Here is a 19,539-nt window from a genome sequence, read left to right on the forward strand (position 1 = left end):
TCTGTTCTCCTCACACTTCGGTGTCCGTCCGTTCTCCTTACACCTCGGTGTCCATCCGTTCACCTCACACCTTGGTGTCCGTCCGTTCTCCTCACACCTCGGTGTCCTCTCTGTTCTCCTCACACCTCGGTGTCTTCTCTGTTCTCCTCACACCTCAGTGTCCGTCCTTTCTCCTCACACCTCAGTGTCCGTCCGTTCTCCTCACACCTCGGTGTCCGTCCATTCTCCTCACACCTCGGTGTCCGTCCATTCTCCTCACACCTCGGTGTCCGTCCATTCTCCTCACACCTCGGTGTCCGTCCATTCTCCTCACACCTCGGTGTCCGTCCATTCTCCTCACACCTCGGTGTCCGTCCATTCTCCTCACACCTCGGTGTCCGTCCATTCTCCTCACACCTCGGTGTCCGTCCATTCTCCTCACACCTCGGTGTCCGTCCATTCTCCTCACACCTCGGTGTCCGTCCATTCTCCTCACACCTCGGTGTCTGTCCGTTCTCCTCATACCTCGGTGCCTGTCCGTTCTCCTCATACCTCGGTGTCTTCTCTGTTCTCCTCACACCTCGGTGTCTTCTCTGTTCTCCTCACACCTCGGTGTCTTCTCTGTTCTCCTCACACCTCGGTGTCTTCTCTGTTCTCCTCACACCTCGGTGTCTTCTCTGTTCTCCTCACACCTCGGTGTCTTCTCTGTTCTCCTCACACCTCGGTGTCTTCTCTGTTCTCCTCACACCTCGGTGTCTTCTCTGTTCTCCTCACACCTCGGTGTCTTCTCTGTTCTCCTCACACTTTGGTGTCTTCTCTGTTCTCCTCACACCTCAGTGTCTGTCTCTTTCTCACACCTCGGTGTCTCCTTAGCTCTCCTCGCACTTCAGTGTCTGTCTCTTTCTCACACCTCACCTCGCTGTCTCTTCACCTCTTCTGACACCTCGCTGTCTCCTCACATTTCAGTGTCTGTCTTTCTCACACCTCGCGGTCTTATCACATTTCAGTGGCTGTCTCTTTATTCCACCTCGCTGTCTCCTCACACTTTAGTGTCTGTCTCTTCCTCACACCTCGCTGTCTCCTCACATTTCAGTTGCTGTCTCTTTCTCACATTTCAGTGTCTGTCTCGTTCTCACACCTCGCTGTCTCCTCACATTTCAGTGTCTGTCTCTTCCTCACACCTCGCTGTCTCCTCACATTTCAGTGCCTGTCTCTTTCTCACACCTCACTGTCCCCTCACATTTCAGTGGCTGTCTCTTTCTCACACCTAGCTGTCTCCTCACATTTCAGTGCCTGTCTCTTCCTCACACCTCGCAGTCTCCTCACATTTCAGTGCCTGTCTCTTTCTCACACCTCACTGTCCCCTCACATTTCAGTGCCTGTCTCTTCCTCACACCTCCTTGCTGTCTCTCACGTCTCAAAATGATGGTCTCTTGTCTCACCCTGGCTAGCACTCTACAACTGCCTCCCGTTCTCCTTACATTTCTCACACCTCGCTGTCTCCTCACATTTCAGTGTCCTGTCTCTTTCTCACACCTCGCTGTCTCCTCACATTTCAGTGTCTGTCTCTTTCTCACACCTCGCTGTCTCCTCACAATTTCAGTGTCTGTCTCTTCCTCACACCTCGCTGTCTCCTCACATTTCAGTGTCTGTCTCTTTCTCACACCTCGCTGTCTCCTCACACTTTAGTGTCTGTCTCTTCCTCACACCTCGCTGTCTCCTCACATTTCAGTGTCTGTCTCTTTCTCACACCTCGCTGTCTCCTCACATTTCAGTGTCTGTCTCTTCCTCACACCTCGCTGTCTCCTCACATTTCAGTCTGTCTCTTCCTCACACCTCGCTGTCTCCTCACATTTCAGTGTCTGTCTCTTTCTCACACCTCGCTGTCTCCTCACATTTCAGTGTCTGTCTCTTCCTCACACCTCGCTGTCTCCTCACATTTCAGTCTGTCTCTTCCTCACACCTCGCTGTCTCCTCACATTTCAGTGCCTGTCTCTTTCTCACACCTCGATGTCTCCTCACATTTCAGTCTGTCTCTTCCACACACCTCGCTGTGTCCTCACATTTCAGTGGCTGTCTCTTCCTCACACCTCGCTGTCTCCTCACATTTCAGTCTGTCTCTTCCTCACACCTCGCTGTCTCTTCAGTATTTTCTCGTGTTTCTTTTTTTATTTTTCCCGCTCGCTGTTGATTGACAGGTGACGTCACTGCAGTGGGCGGGCGGAGCAGACAGACACATGATACAAGAGCGCACACGTCACGGAAGGGGCGGGACATGCTGTGTGGCCGTCGGTAGGGGGAGCTCTGGGTTGAGTGGCAGGGGGCTAGATGAGGAATGCGGCGGGAATTAGGCGTGTCCGCCGGATAGAGACGTGATGACGTCATCTTATGGGCGGGGGTTCCCGGCCTGGTGATGGCGGCTCCCGCCGGGTGAGCAGCTGAGAGGACAAGGAGGAGCCGCCGGGCCTGAGAGCTCTACACCAAGAGACCCGGCTCGGCACCGGATACCCCCGCGGTACGTCCCTCTTCCTCATCGTCTTCACTGACTAAACATGACCTGACCTACCCCCCTCCCATGTACTATACCTGACCTACCCCCCCTCCCATGTACTATACCTGACCTACCCCCCCTCCCATATACTATACCTGACCTACCCCCCTCCCATATACTATACCTGACCTACCCCCCTCCCATATACTATACCTGACCTACCCCCCCCCTCCTATACTATACCTGACCTAAGCTCCACTATACTATACCTGACCTACCCCCCTCCCATATACTATACCTGACCTACCCCCCTCCCATATACTATACCTGACCTACCCCCCTCCCATATACTATACCTGACCTACCCCCCTCCCATATACTATACCTGACCTACCCCCCCCCTCCCATATACTATACCTGACCTACCCCCCCCTCCCATATACTATACCTGACCTACCCCCCCTCCCATATACTATACCTGACCTACCCCCCCCCTCCCATATACTATACCTGACCTACCCCCTCCCATATACTATACCTGACCTACCCCCTCCATATACTATACCTGACCTACCCCCTCCCATATACTATACCTGACCTACCCCCTCCCATATACTATACCTGACCTAAGCTCCACTATACTATACCTGACCTACCCCCCTCCCATATACTATACCTGACCTACCCCCCCTCCCATATACTATACCTGACCTACCCCCCCTCCCATATACTATACCTGACCTACCCCCCTCCCATATACTATACCTGACCTACCCCCTCCCATATACTATACCTGACCTACCCCCCCTCCCATATACTATACCTGACCTACCCCCCTCCCATATACTATACCTGACCTACCCCCCCTCCCATATACTATACCTGACCTACCCCCCCTCCCATATACTATACCTGACCTACCCCCCCCTCCCATATACTATACCTGACCTACCCCCTCCCATATACTATACCTGACCTACCCCCTCCCATATACTATACCTGACCTACCCCCTCCCATATACTATACCTGACCTACCCCCTCCCATATACTATACCTGACCTAAGCTCCATATACTATACCTGACCTACCCCCCTCCCATATACTATACCTGACCTACCCCCTCTCCATATACTATACCTGACCTACCCCCCTCCCATATACTATACCTGACCTACCCCCCTCCCATATACTATACCTGACCTACCCCCCCCCTCCCATAATACTATACCTGACCTACCCCCCTCCCATATACTATACCTGACCTACCCCCTCCCATATACTATACCTGACCTACCCCCCCCCATATACTATACCTGACCTACCCCCTCACCATATACTATACCTGACCTACCCCCCCTCCCATATACTATACCTGACCTACCTACCCCCCTCCCATATACTATACCTGATCTACCTACCCCCCCTCCCATATACTATACCTGACCTACCTACCCCCCCTCCCATATACTATACCTGACCTACCCCCCCTCCCATATACTATACCTGACCTACCCCCCCCTCCATATACTATACCTGACCTACCCCCCCCTCCCATATACTATACCTGACCTACCCCCTCCATATACTATACCTGACCTACCCCCTCCCATATACTATACCTGACCTACCCCCTCCCATATACTATACCTGACCTACCCCCTCCCATATACTATACCTGACCTACCCCCCCTCCCATATACTATACCTGACCTACCCCCCCTCCCATATACTATACCTGACCTACCCCCCCTCCCATATACTATACCTGACCTACCCCCCTCCCATATACTATACCTGACCTACCCCCCTCCCATATACTATACCTGACCTACCCCCCCTCCCATATACTATACCTGACCTACCCCCCTCCCATATACTATACCTGACCTACCCCCCCTCCCATATACTATACCTGACCTACCCCCCCTCCCATATACTATACCTGACACTACCCCCCTCCCCCTCCTATACTGTACCTGACCTACCCCCTCCTATATACTATACCTGACCTACCCCCTCCCCCACCATATACTATACCTGACCTACCCCCCCCCCCTCCTATACTATACCTGACCTACCCCCCTCCCCTCCTATACTTACCTGACCTACCCCCCTCCTATATACTATACCTGACCTACCCCCTCCCCCTCCTATACTATACCTGACCTACCCCCTCCCCCTCCTATATACTATACCTGACCTACCCCCCTCCTATATACTATACCTGACCTACCCCCCCCCTCCTATACTATACCTGACCTACCCCCCCCTCCTATACTATACCTGACCTACCCCCCCCCTCCTATACTATACCTGACCTACCCCCCCCCTCCTATACTATACCTGACCTAAGCTCCACCTACTATACTATACCTGACCTACCCCCTCCCATATACTATACCTGACCTACCCCCCTCCCATATACTATACCTGACCTACCCCCCTCCCATATACTATACCTGACCTACCCCCCCTCCCATATACTATACCTGACCTACCCCCCTCCATATACTATACCTGACCTACCCCCCTCCCATATACTATACCTGACCTACCCCCCTCCCATATACTATACCTGACCTACCCCCCCTCCCATATACTATACCTGACCTACCCCCCCTCCCATATACTATACCTGACCTACCCCCCCTCCCATATACTATACCTGACCTACCCCCCTCCCATATACTATACCTGACCTACCCCCCCTCCCATATACTATACCTGACCTACCCCCCTCCCATATACTATACCTGACCTACCCCCCTCCCCCTCCTATACTGTACCTGACCTACCCCCCTCCTATATACTATACCTGACCTACCCCCCTCCCCCTCCTATACTATACCTGACCTACCCCCCTCCTATATACTATACTGACCTACCCCCCCCCTCCTATACTATACCTGACCTACCCCCCTCCCCCTCCTATACTGTACCTGACCTACCCCCCTCCCCCTCCTATATACTATACCTGACCTACCCCCCTCCCCCTCCTATACTATACCTGACCTACCCCCCTCCCCCTCCTATACTATACCTGACCTACCCCCCTCCCCCTCCTATACTATACCTGACCTACCCCCCTCCCTCCTATTCTATACCTGACCTACCCCCTCCTATATACTATACCTGACCTACCCCCCCCCCCTCCTATACTATACCTGACCTACCCCCCCCCTCCTATACTATACCTGACCTACCCCCCCCCTCCTATACTATACCTGACCTAAGCTCCACTATACTATACTATACCTGACCTACCCCCCTCCCATATACTATACCTGACCTACCCCCCTCCATATACTATACCTGACCTACCCCCCCTCCCATATACTATACCTGACCTACCCCCCCTCCCATATACTATACCTGACCTACCCCCCCTCCCATATACTATACCTGACCTACCCCCCTCCCATATACTATACCTGACCTACCCCCCTCCCATATACTATACCTGACCTACCCCCCCTCCCATATACTATACCTGACCTACCCCCCCTCCCATATACTATACCTGACCTACCCCCCCTCCCATATACTATACCTGACCTACCCCCCCCTCCCATATACTATACCTGACCTACCCCCCCCTCCCATATACTATACCTGACCTACCCCCCCTCCCATATACTATACCTGACCTACCCCCCTCCCATATACTATACCTGACCTACCCCCCCTCCCACATACTATACCTGACCTACCCCCCCCTCCCATATACTATACCTGACCTACCTCCCCTCCCATATACTCTACTGACCTACCCCCCCTCCATATACTCTACCTGACCTACCCCCCCCTCCCATATACTCTACCTGACCTATCTGACCTACCCCCCCTCCCATATACTCTACCTGACCTACCCCCCCTCCCATATACTCTACCTGACCTACCCCCCCTCCCATATACTATACCTGACCTAAGCTCCACTATACTATACCTACCCCCTCCTATACTATACCTGACCTACCCCCCCCCTCCTATACTATACCTGACCTACCCCCCCTCCTATACTATACCTGACCAACCCCCCTATACTATACCTGACCTACCCCCCCCTCCTATACTATACCTGACCTACCCCCCCTCCTATACTATACCTGACCAACCCCCCCCTATACTATACCTGACCAACCCCCCCTATACTATACCTGACCAACCCCCCCTATACTATACCTGACCTACCACCACCCCCTCCTATACTATAGCTGACCTACCCCTCCTATACTATAGCTGACCTACCCCTCCTATACTATAGCTGACCTACCCCTCATACTATAGCTGACCTACCCCCCCTATACTATAGCTGACCTACCCCCCCTATACTATAGCTGACCTACCCCCCCTATACTATACCTGACCTACCCCCCCCATACTATATCTGACCTACCCCCCCCCCCTATACTATACCTGACCTACCCCCCCTATACTATACCTGACCTACCCCCCCATCTATACTATACCTGACCTACCCCCCCCATACTATACCTGACCTACCCCCCCCCCTCCTATACTATACCTGACCTACCCCCCCATACTATACCTGACCTACCCCTCCTATACTATAGCTGACCTACCCCCCCCTCCTATACTATAGCTGACCTACCCCCCCCTCCTATACTATAGCTGACCTACCCCCCCTCCTATACTATAGCTGACCTACCCCCCCCTCCTATACTATAGCTGACCTACCCCCCCCTCCTATACTATAGCTGACCTACCCCCCCTCCTATACTATAGCTGACCTACCCCCCCTCCTATACTATAGCTGACCTACCCCCCCTCCTATACTATAGCTGACCTACCCCCCCTCCTATACTATAGCTGACCTACCCCCCCTCCTATACTATAGCTGACCTACCCCCCCTCCTATACTATAGCTGACCTACCCCCCCTCCTATACTATAGCTGACCTACCCCCCCTCCTATACTATAGCTGACCTACCCCCCCTCCTATACTATAGCTGACCTACCCCCCCTCCTATACTATAGCTGACCTACCCCCCCATACTATATCTGACCTACCCTACCCCCCTCCTATACTATACCTGACCTACCCCCCCTCCTATACTATACCTGACCTACCCCCCCCTCCTATACTATACCTGACCTACCCCCCCTCCTATACTATACCTGACCTACCCCCCCCCTCCTATACTATACCTGACCTACCCCCCCCTCCTATACTATACCTGACCTACCCCCCCCTCCTATACTATACCTGACCTACCCCCCCCCTCCTATACTATACCTGACCTACCCCCCCCCCTCCTATACTATACCTGACCTACCCCCCCCCTCCTATACTATACCTGACCTACCCCCCCCCTCCTATACTATACCTGACCTACCCCCCCCCTCCTATACTATACCTGACCTACCCCCCCCCTCCTATACTATAGCTGACCTACCCCCCCCCCCCCCTATACTATAGCTGACCTACCCCCCCTCCTATACTATAGCTGACCTACCCCCCCTCCTATACTATAGCTGACCTACCCCCCCTCCTATACTATAGCTGACCTACCCCCCCTCCTATACTATAGCTGACCTACCCCCCCCCCTCCTATACTATAGCTGACCTACCCCCCCCCTCCTATACTATAGCTGACCTACCCCCCCCCTCCTATACTATAGCTGACCTACCCCCCCCCCTCCTATACTATAGCTGACCTACCCCCCCCCCTCCTATACTATAGCTGACCTACCCCCCCCTCCTATGCTATAGCTGACCTACCCCCCCCCCTATACTATAGCTGACTCCCCCCCCCTCCTATACTATACCTGACCTACCCCCCCCTCCTATACTATACCTGACCTACCCCCCTCTCCTCCTACCCCCCTCTCCTATACTATAGCTGACCTACCCCCCTCTCCTATACTATAGCTGACCTACCCCCCTCTCCTATACTATAGCTGACCTACCCCCCCTATACTATAGCTGACCTACCCCCCCCCCTATACTATAGCTGACCTACCCCCCTCCTATACTATAGCTGACCTACCCCCCCTCCTATACTATAGCTGACCTACCCCCCCTCCTATACTATAGCTGACCTACCCCCCCTCCTATACTATAGCTGACCTACCCCCCCTCCTATACTATAGCTGACTTCCCCCCCTCCTATACTATAGCTGACTTCCCCCCCTCCTATACTATAGCTGACTTCCCCCCCCTCCTATACTATAGCTGACTTCCCCCCCCTCCTATACTATAGCTGACTTCCCCCCCCTCCTATACTATAGCTGACTTCCCCCCCCCTCCTATACTATAGCTGACTTCCCCCCCCCTCCTATACTATAGCTGACTTCCCCCCCTCCTATACTATAGCTGACCTCCCCCCCTCCTATACTATAGCTGACCTACCCCCCTCCTATACTATACCTGACCTACCCCCCCTCCTATACTATACCTGACCTACCCCCCCTCCTATACTATACCTGACCTACCCCCCCTCCTATACTATATCTGACCTACCCCCCCATACTATATCTGACCTACCCCCCCCTATACTATATCTGACCTACCCCCCCCCCCTCCTATACTATACTTGACCTACCCCCCCTCCTATACTATACCTGACCTACCCCCCCTCCTATACTATACCTGACCTACCCCCCCTCCTATACTATACCTGACCTACCCCCCCCTCCTATACTATACCTGACCTACCCCCCCCTCCTATACTATACCTGACCTACCCCCCCTCCTATACTATACCTGACCTACCCCCCCCTCCTATACTATACCTGACCTACCCCCCCCCTCCTATACTATACCTGACCTACCCCCCCCCCTCCTATACTATACCTGACCTACCCCCCCCTCCTATACTATACCTGACCTACCCCCCCTCCTATACTATACCTGACCTACCCCCCCCCCCTCCTATACTATACCTGACCTACCCCCCCCCTCCTATACTATACCTGACCTACCCCCCCCCTCCTATACTATACCTGACCTACCCCCCCCTCCTATACTATACCTGACCTACCCCCCCTCCTATACTATACCTGACCTACCCCCCCCCCTCCTATACTATACCTGACCTACCCCCCCCCCTCCTATACTATACCTGACCTACCCCCCCCTCCTATACTATACCTGACCTACCCCCCCCTCCTATACTATACCTGACCTACCCCCCCCCTCCTATACTATACCTGACCTACCCCCCCCCTCCTATACTATACCTGACCTACCCCCCCCCTCCTATACTATACCTGACCTACCCCCCCCCTCCTATACTATACCTGACCTACCCCCCCCACCCCCTTCACTATACCTGACCTACCCCCCCCCCACCCCCTTCTATACTATACCTGACCTTTGCCCCCCCCCCCCCCCATCTATACTATACACTATACCTCCCCCTCTCCCCCCCTCTATGCCTGGCCTCGGCCCCTCTATACTGTACCCGACTTATTATCAAGCCATGTTTCTGTTATTCCTACTATGTGGTAAATGTTCATCAGACATTCTCGCTTCAAGTCCACCCAGTTTACTGTCTTAATGGAAAGAGTAACTCAGCCGCGCTCGCCACCGTGCTAGTCCAACAAGAGATCCAAGAAGGATGTCTGATTTCAGTTTACTGATCAGTCTCTGTGCATCTGTCGCCATACAAGTAATGCGGTGTTTGTTCTCTGTATTCATTCTGCTACTTGTGGTCCTACTGGCTGAAGGCCCATCGAGACAACGATTATATCTCACGATTCGCTCACAGCTGTCTTTTCAGCGATGATTGTTGTGTATACGCGCCCATCGTGCATTTCTCGTCACCTGTTTGTTAATCGTTGTCCATCGTTCGGCCGCTCGTTTTGCGTTTGGTTTACATGAGTGGTTAATGGTTTTGTTGGAGTGAACATTCAGCTGGCTGAAGGCAGAGCGATTGGCTGTCGGGGCGACAAAGCTTTGACTTTTAACTCGCCAGCTAGTTCTCCATCATTGGCCGCGCCGTTGTGACATCCTGCAAGCAACCACCAGGACCGTTCAAAGATTGATTTTCATTTTTATTCGATCCAATATTCCCCCCCCCCCCCTTCCTTCCCCACTTCTAGACCAGACATGACCCCCGTAACGCTTCCCCACTTCTAGACCAGACATGACCCCCGTAACGCTTCCCCACTTCTAGACCAGACAGGACCCCCGTAACGCTTCCCCACTTCTAGATCAGACAGGACCCCCGTACCGCTTCCCCACTTCTAGATCAGACAGGACCCCCGTACCGCTTCCCCACTTCTAGACCAGACAGGACCCCCGTAACGCTTCCCCACTTCTAGACCAGACAGGACCCCCGTAACGCTTCCCCACTTCTAGACCAGACAGGACCCCCGTAACGCTTCCCCACTTCTAGACCAGACAGGACCCCCGTAACGCTTCCCCACTTCTAGACCAGACAGGACCCCCGTAACGCTTCCCCACTTCTAGACCAGACAGGACCCCCGTAACGCTTCCCCACTTCTAGACCAGACAGGACCCCCGTAACGCTTCCCCACTTCTAGACCAGACAGGACCCCCGTAACGCTTCCCCACTTCTAGACCAGACAGGACCCCCGTAACGCTTCCCCACTTCTAGACCAGACAGGACCCCCGTAACGCTTCCCCACTTCTAGACCAGACAGGACCCCCGTAACGCTGCCCCACTTCTAGACCAGACAGGACCCCCGTAACGCTGCCCCACTTCTAGACCAGACAGGACCCCCGTACCGCTGCCCCACTTCTAGACCAGACAGGACCCCCGTACCGCTGCCCCACTTCTAGACCAGACAGGACCCCCGTACCGCTGCCCCACTTCTAGACCAGACAGGGCCCCCGTACCGCTGCCCCACTTCTAGACCAGACAGGGCCCCCGTACCGCTGCCCCACTTCTAGACCAGACAGGGCCCCCGTACCGCTGCCCCACTTCTAGACCAGACAGGGCCCCCGTACCGCTGCCCCACTTCTAGACCAGACAGGACCCCCGTACCGCTGCCCCACTTCTAGACCAGACAGGGCCCCCGTACCGCTGCCCCACTTCTAGACCAGACAGGGCCCCCGTACCGCTGCCCCACTTCTAGACCAGACAGGGCCCCCGTACCGCTGCCCCACTTCTAGACCAGACAGGGCCCCCGTACCGCTGCCCCACTTCTAGACCAGACAGGGCTCGCTCCTGCTGCCTGACATGATAGTATAGGTGACTCTTTGCCTGTAATCCCTCCTCTTTCTTCTTTCAGAACCCTGCAGCCACCGTTGCACCTCTGGAGCGCGTTTGGGGGCCCATCCTGCCATCTTGGATGCGTCGCCCCCTGCTTGGAGCAGTGCGTGAAGGTGGCGGATAAAAGAGACAACGGTGTTGGGACGTACCATTCATCCTTATGTGATGGGGGAGACCATCCTGCCTGCCTGCATCGTTGTGGATTCCCTGGGTGGTCGCTCCTGACTGATGGTGGTCCCGCTAGCCCCTGCCCTGCCTGACTACGGAGCGCAGCATTAGATCACATGACCCTGTTCAGAATAATGTGACCGAGCGGAACGGACGCCAGGAGACAGCGGTAAGAGCGCCACCTCTGTGCCACAGGGTGTAAGTGTACAGTACTTCGGCTGGCTAATGACTTCTTGCTCAGTGCAGCACATTATGGTGGTGGTGTTTTGGCTGTGTATAATATCGGGCACCATGTGGTGGTACTATGTGTACGGCGCTGTCCTCTGGGTGTACACTGATGTGGTGGCATTCTGCTGGGTGATTGGGTGCAGTATGGTAGTACTGTGTATGGTGCTGTCATCTGGGTGTACACTGGTGTGGTGGCATTCTGCTGGGTGATTGGGCACAGTATGGTGGTACTATGTGTATGGCGCTGTCCTCTGGGTGTACACTGATGTGGTGGCATTCTGCTGGGTGATTGGGTGCAGTATGGTAGTACTATGTGTACGGCGCTGTCATCTGGGTGTACACTGGTGTGGTGGCATTCTGCTGGGTGATTGGGCACAGTATGGTGGTACTATGTGTATGGCGCTGTCCTCTGGGTGTACACTGATGTGGTGGCATTCTGCTGGGTGATTGGGCACAGTATGGTGGTACTATGTGTACGGCGCTGTCTGGGTGTACACTGGTGTGGTGGCATTCTGCTGGGTGATTGGGCACAGTATGGTGGTACTATGTGTACGGCGCTGTCTGGGTGTACACAGGTGTGGTGGCATTCTGCTTGGTGATTGGGCACAGTATGGTGGTACTATGTGTACGGTGCTGTCTGGGTGTACACTGGTGTGGTGGCATTCTGCTGGGTGATTGGGCGCAGTATGGTGGTACTATGTGTACGGCGCTGTCCTCTGGGTGTACACAGGTGTGGTGGCATTCTGCTGGGTGATTGGGCACAGTATGGTAGTACTATGTGTACGGCGCTGTCCTCTGGGTGTACACTGGTGTGGTGGCATTCTGCTTGGTGATTGGGCACAGTATGGTAGTACTATGTATACGGTGCTGTCTGGGTGTACACTGATGTGGCGGCATTCTGCTGGGTGATTGGGCACAGTATGGTAGTACTATGTGTACGGCGCTGTCCTCTGGGTGTACACAGGTGTGGTGGCATTCTGCTTGGTGATTGGGCACAGTATGGTAGTACTATGTGTACGGCACTGTCCTCTGGGTGTACACTGATGTGGTGGCATTCTGCTGGGTGATTGGGCGCAGTATGGTGGTACTATGTGTACGGCGCTGTCCTCTGGGTGTACACTGATGTGGTGGCATTCTGCTGGGTGATTGGGCACAGTATGGTAGTACTATGTATACGGTGCTGTCTGGGTGTACACTGATGTGGTGGCATTCTGCTAGGTGATTGGGCGCAGTATGGTGGTACTATGTGTACGGCGCTGTCCTCTGGGTGTACACTGATGTGGTGGCATTCTGCTGGGTGATTGGGCACAGTATGGTAGTACTATGTATACGGTGCTGTCTGGGTGTACACTGATGTGGTGGCATTCTGCTAGGTGATTGGGCGCAGTATGGTGGTACTATGTGTACGGCGCTGTCCTCTGGGTGTACACTGATGTGGTGGCATTCTGCTGCGTGATTGGGCACAGTATGGTGGTACTATGTATACGGTGCTGTCTGGGTGTACACTGATGTGGTGGCATTCTGCTGGGTGATTGGGCGCAGTATGGTGGTACTATGTGTACGGCGCTGTCTGGGTGTACACAGGTGTGGTGGCATTCTGCTGGGTGATTGGGTGCAGTATGGTAGTACTATGTGTATGGCGCTGTCCTCTGGGTGTACACTGATGTGGTGGCATTCTGCTGGGTGATTGGGTGCAGTATGGTGGTACTATGTGTACGGCGCTGTCCTCTGGGTGTACACTGATGTGGTGGCATTCTGCTGGGTGATTGGGCACAGTATGGTGGGTACTATGTATACGGCGCTGTCTGGGTGTACACTGATGTGGCGGCATTCTGCTAGGTGATTGGGCGCAGTATGGTGGTACTATGTGTACGGCGCTGTCCTCTGGGTGTACACAGGTGTGGTGGCATTCTGCTGGGTGATTGGGCACAGTATGGTAGTACTATGTGTACGGCGCTGTCCTCTGGGTGTACACTGGTGTGGTGGCATTCTGCTTGGTGATTGGGCACAGTATGGTAGTACTATGTATACGGTGCTGTGTGGGTGTACACTGATGTGGCGGCATTCTGCTGGGTGATTGGGCACAGTATGGTGGTACTATGTGTACGGCGCTGTCCTCTGGGTGTACACTGATGTGGTGGCATTCTGCTGGGTGATTGGGCACAGTATGGTAGTACTATGTATACGGTGCTGTCTGGGTGTACACTGATGTGGTGGCATTCTGCTAGGTGATTGGGCGCAGTATGGTGGTACTATGTGTATGGCGCTGTCCTCTGGGTGTACACTGATGTGGTGGCATTCTGCTGGGTGATTGGGTGCAGTATGGTGGTACTATGTGTACGGCGCTGTCCTCTGGGTGTACACTGATGTGGTGGCATTCTGCTGGGTGATTGGGCACAGTATGGTGGGTACTATGTATACGGCGCTGTCTGGGTGTACACTGATGTGGCGGCATTCTGCTAGGTGATTGGGCGCAGTATGGTGGTACTATGTGTACGGCGCTGTCCTCTGGGTGTACACAGGTGTGGTGGCATTCTGCTGGGTGATTGGGCACAGTATGGTGGTACTATGTGTACGGCGCTGTCCTCTGGGTGTACACTGGTGTGGTGGCATTCTGCTGGGTGATTGGGTGCAGTATGGTAGTACTATGTGTACGGCACTGTCCTCTGGGTGTACACTGATGTGGCGGCATTCTGCTGGGTGATTGGGCACAGTATGGTAGTACTATGTATGCGGTGCTGTCTGGGTGTACACTGATGTGGTGGCATTCTGCTAGGTGATTGGGCGCAGTATGGTTGTACTATGTGTACGGCGCTGTCCTCTGGGTGTACACTGATGTGGTGGCATTCTGCTGGGTGATTGGGCACAGTATGGTGGTACTATGTGTACGGCGCTGTCTGGGTGTACACAGGTGTGGTGGCATTCTGCTAGGTGATTGGGCACAGTATGGTAGTACTATGTGTACGGCGCTGTCCTCTGGGTGTACACTGATGTGGTGGCATTCTGCTGGGTGATTGGGTGCAGTATGGTAGTACTATGTGTACGGTGCTGTCATCTGGGTGTACACTGATGTGGCGGTATTCTGCTGGGTGATTGGGTGCAGTATGGTAGTACTATGTGTACGGTGCTGTCATCTGGGTGTACACTGGTGTGGTGGCATTCTGGGTGATTGGGCACAGTATGGTAGTACTATGTGTACGGCACTGTCCTCTGGGTGTACACTGATGTGGCGGCATTCTGCTGGGTGATTGGGCACACTATGGTGGGTACTATGTGTACGGCGCTGTCCTCTGGGTGTACACTGGTGTGGTGGCATTCTGCTGGGTGATTGGGCGCAGTATGGTGGTACTATGTATACGGCGCTGTCCTCTGGGTGTACACTGGTGTGGTGGGATTCTGCTTGGTTATTGGGCACAGTATGGTAGTACTATGTATACGGTGCTGTCTGGGTGTACACTGATGTGGTGGCATTCTGCTTGGTGATTGGGCACAGTATGGTAGTACTATGTGTACGGCACTGTCCTCTGGGTGTACACTGATGTGGTGGCATTCTGCTGGGTGATTGGGCGCAGTATGGTGGTACTATGTGTACGGCGCTGTCCTCTGGGTGTACACTGATGTGGTGGCATTCTGCTGGGTGATTGGGCACAGTATGGTAGTACTATGTATACGGTGCTGTCTGGGTGTACACTGATGTGGTGGCATTCTGCTAGGTGATTGGGCGCAGTATGGTGGTACTATGTGTACGGCGCTGTCCTCTGGGTGTACACTGATGTGGTGGCATTCTGCTGGGTGATTGGGCGCAGTATGGTGGTACTATGTGTACGGCGCTGTCTGGGTGTACACAGGTGTGGTGGCATTCTGCTGGGTGATTGGGCACAGTATGGTGGGTACTATGTATACGGCGCTGTCCTCTGGGTGTACACTGATGTGGTGGCATTCTGCTGGGTGATTGGGCACAGTATGGTGGGTACTATGTATACGGCGCTGTCTGGGTGTACACTGATGTGGCGGCATTCTGCTAGGTGATTGGGCGCAGTATGGTGGTACCATGTGTACGGCGCTGTCCTCTGGGTGTACACAGGTGTGGTGGCATTCTGCTGGGTGATTGGGCACAGTATGGTGGTACTATGTGTACGGCGCTGTCCTCTGGGTGTACACAGGTGTGGTGGCATTCTGCTTGGTGATTGGGCACAGTATGGTAGTACTATGTGTACGGCACTGTCCTCTGGGTGTACACTGATGTGGCGGCATTCTGCTGGGTGATTGGGCACAGTATGGTAGTACTATGTATACGGTGCTGTGTGGGTGTACACTGATGTGGTGGCATTCTGCTGGGTGATTGGGCACACTATGGTGGGTACTATGTGTACGGCGCTGTCCTCTGGGTGTACACTGGTGTGGTGGCATTCTGCTGGGTGATTGGGTGCAGTATGGTAGTACTATGTGTACGGCGCTGTCCTCTGGGTGTACACTGATGTGGCGGCATTCTGCTGGGTGATTGGGCACAGTATGGTAGTACTATGTGTACGGCGCTGTCTGGGTGTACACAGGTGTGGTGGCATTCTGCTAGGTGATTGGGCACAGTATGGTAGTACTATGTGTACGGCGCTGTCCTCTGGGTGTACACTGATGTGGTGGCATTCTGCTGGGTGATTGGGTGCAGTATGGTAGTACTATGTGTACGGTGCTGTCATCTGGGTGTACACTGATGTGGCGGTATTCTGCTGCGTGATTGGGCACAGTATGGTAGTACTATGTGTATGGTGCTGTCATCTGGGTGTACACTGATGTGGTGGCATTCTGCTGGGTGATTGGGTGCAGTATGGTGGTACTATGTGTACGGTGCTGTCATCTGGGTGTACACAGGTGTGGTGGCATTCTGCTAGGTGATTGGGCACAGTATGGTAGTACTATGTATACGGTGCTGTCTGGGTGTACACTGATGTGGTGGCATTCTGCTAGGTGATTGGGCACAGTATGGTGGTACTATGTGTACGGCACTGTGCTCTGGGTGTACACTGATGTGGTGGCATTCTGCTGGGTGATTGGGTGCAGTATGGTGGTACTATGTGTACGGCGCTGTCCTCTGGGTGTACACTGATGTGGTGGCATTCTGCTGGGTGATTGGGTGCAGTATGGTGGTACTATGTGTACGGCGCTGTGTGGGTGTACACTGATGTGGTGGCATTCTGCTGGGTGATTGGGTGCAGTATGGTGGTACTATGTGTACGGCGCTGTCTGGGTGTACACTGATGTGGCGGCATTCTGCTAGGTGATTGGGTGCAGTATGGTGGTACTATGTGTTCGGCGCTGTCCTCTGGGTGTACACTGGTGTGGTGGCATTCTGCTGGGTGATTGGGTGCAGTATGGTAGTACTATGTGTACGGCGCTGTCCTCTGGGTGTACACTGATGTGGTGGCATTCTGCTGGGTGATTGGGCGCAGTATGGTGGTACTATGTATACGGCGCTGTCCTCTGGGTGTACACTGATGTGGTGGCATTCTGCTGGGTGATTGGGCACAGTATGGTGGGTACTATGTATACGGCGCTGTCTGGGTGTACACTGATGTGGCGGCATTCTGCTAGGTGATTGGGCACAGTATGGTGGTACTATGTGTACGGCGCTGTCCTCTGGGTGTACACTGGTGTGGTGGCATTCTGCTGGGTGATTGGGTGCAGTATGGTAGTACTATGTATACGGTGCTGTCCTCTGGGTGTACACTGATGTGGTGGCATTCTGCTGGGTGATTGGGCACAGTATGGTAGTACTATGTATACGGTGCTGTCTGGGTGTACACAGGTGTGGCGGCATTCTGCTAGGTGATTGGGCACAGTATGGTGGTACTATGTGTACGGCGCTGTCCTCTGGGTGTACACAGGTGTGGTGGCATTCTGCTGGGTGATTGGGTGCAGTATGGTGGTATTATGTCCAGCTGTAGGGCAGGTGATGTATATCTACAGATGGGCACTAGCCAGCTCTTCTGCCACCTGATGTCTCGGGGCGCCCGGAGGAGCGCCGGCCCCTCGGGACGCTCTTTGTACAGACTCGTGTCGGTTCGCCCTGCGGGGTCAGGTGGCCGCGGTTGTGCAATGAGGCCGACCGCCGTGTTCCAAGGGTAATCCTCCGATAAACAGCCTGAAATATCCTGGCACCATGTGACCCGCGGCTGAGTGATGGTCTGCAGCAGATGCAGCCAGACGGTAACACCGAGCGCCTCACAAACAATGAGCGTAGGCTAATTACACTGTTTAACCCCTTAGTGACGCGGCTGTTTTGGCCATGAGGACGCAATGATTTTGGGGGGATTTTCATCTCCACTTTTCAGAAGCCACGGCATTTTTATTTTTCGGCAGCCGTGGCCGTCGTGGGCCGGAGTCCTTATTGGGATGATTTTGGGGTAGATTTTGTTTTTTTATTGCCTTTTTCGGGGGAGGTGAAATTAACAGAAACCATTTTGGCCCCGTTTGCTGTGGATGTGACGATGCCGCACACGGGCTCTTTATTTTATTTCACTACTACATTTTTTTGTTTTAACCATTTTTACTTTTTTTTGTATGTCCCTCTAGGGGATCAGAACCTGCGATCCCATGATCACTCTGATAATACGATGCGGTACGCACCATGGCACTTCCCAATGCCACTGACTGGCGCCCACTTCTCATGGCAGCCCATCAGCCCTCTGTGATGACATGGCGGAGGGGGCGCTCTCCCTCTGTGAAGCCTTTACATGCTGTAGTTCACATTGATCACAGCATGTGAGGGGTTAACGGCGGGGATCGGTGTTCTCTGCAGTCCCTGCTGTCGCAGCAGGTGGTTGTCTGTCAGTCACAACTGGCTCTTGCTGCCGATGGCTCTGCTTTGGAGTCTACACCAGCCATAGGACTTCCTTGGGGTGGGTTAAAGCCACTGAGTGTCGCCAATCAGAAGCCTTGGTCATGTTCTGCCTTCTAGGAGTCTGTGTGGGCACCCCTGGTAGTCGGCACCTATTGGTAGAGGTGCCTTGTTGCCTCAGGCACGGTGACTCTGGGGGTTTCTGCACTTGGCAGCAGGATGGCTCCATAGTCATCAGTGCCCGCTATGTACCGCCTTCGCTCTGCGGTGTTGGCGATGGGTGATGCCACTGTGGGGTAGAAGTGCTGAGGAATTTCTCATGCGGCCACAATGTGTAAATTGTTTGCTTGGGTGGCGGTGCCGGCTGTGACTATTGGGTGGGCATACTGCTAGTCCCCACCTGTGCCACTGCGGAGGCTTCTGATCAGGTGATGCGCCAGTTCGTGGCGGTTCGTCTGTCCCACGTGGGAAGGTTTCCTCTTGAGGTGGATGTGACTACAAGCGGCTGTAAAATACACCCACCTCGCAGCCCCTCTGAGGTCAGCCGTAAGTGTGTGCCCTGTAAGTCACCGCTCACCCATCAGGATGCCAGGCATGCCAGCAGCGCGTCAGCTTTCCTGTAGAAGTATGTTGA

At 54.0% G+C, this 19,539-nt stretch overlaps 1 protein-coding gene across 1 annotated transcript in view; it reads left to right on the plus strand.

The window, feature by feature from the left end:
* The first annotated feature begins 2,343 nt into the window (after positions 1–2,343).
* The window catches only part of KIF1C (kinesin family member 1C), a 41,869-nt gene continuing 24,673 nt past the window's right edge, over positions 2,344–19,539 (plus strand). The window contains exons 1-2 of the mRNA XM_066593906.1: positions 2,344–2,494; positions 11,694–12,011. The gene's annotated coding sequence lies outside the window, so the exon portion shown is untranslated. The remainder of the gene's footprint in view (positions 2,495–11,693; positions 12,012–19,539) is intronic.

This window comes from Eleutherodactylus coqui, chromosome 2, assembly GCF_035609145.1.
Source record: "Eleutherodactylus coqui strain aEleCoq1 chromosome 2, aEleCoq1.hap1, whole genome shotgun sequence".
NCBI lineage: Eukaryota > Metazoa > Chordata > Amphibia > Anura > Eleutherodactylidae > Eleutherodactylus > Eleutherodactylus coqui.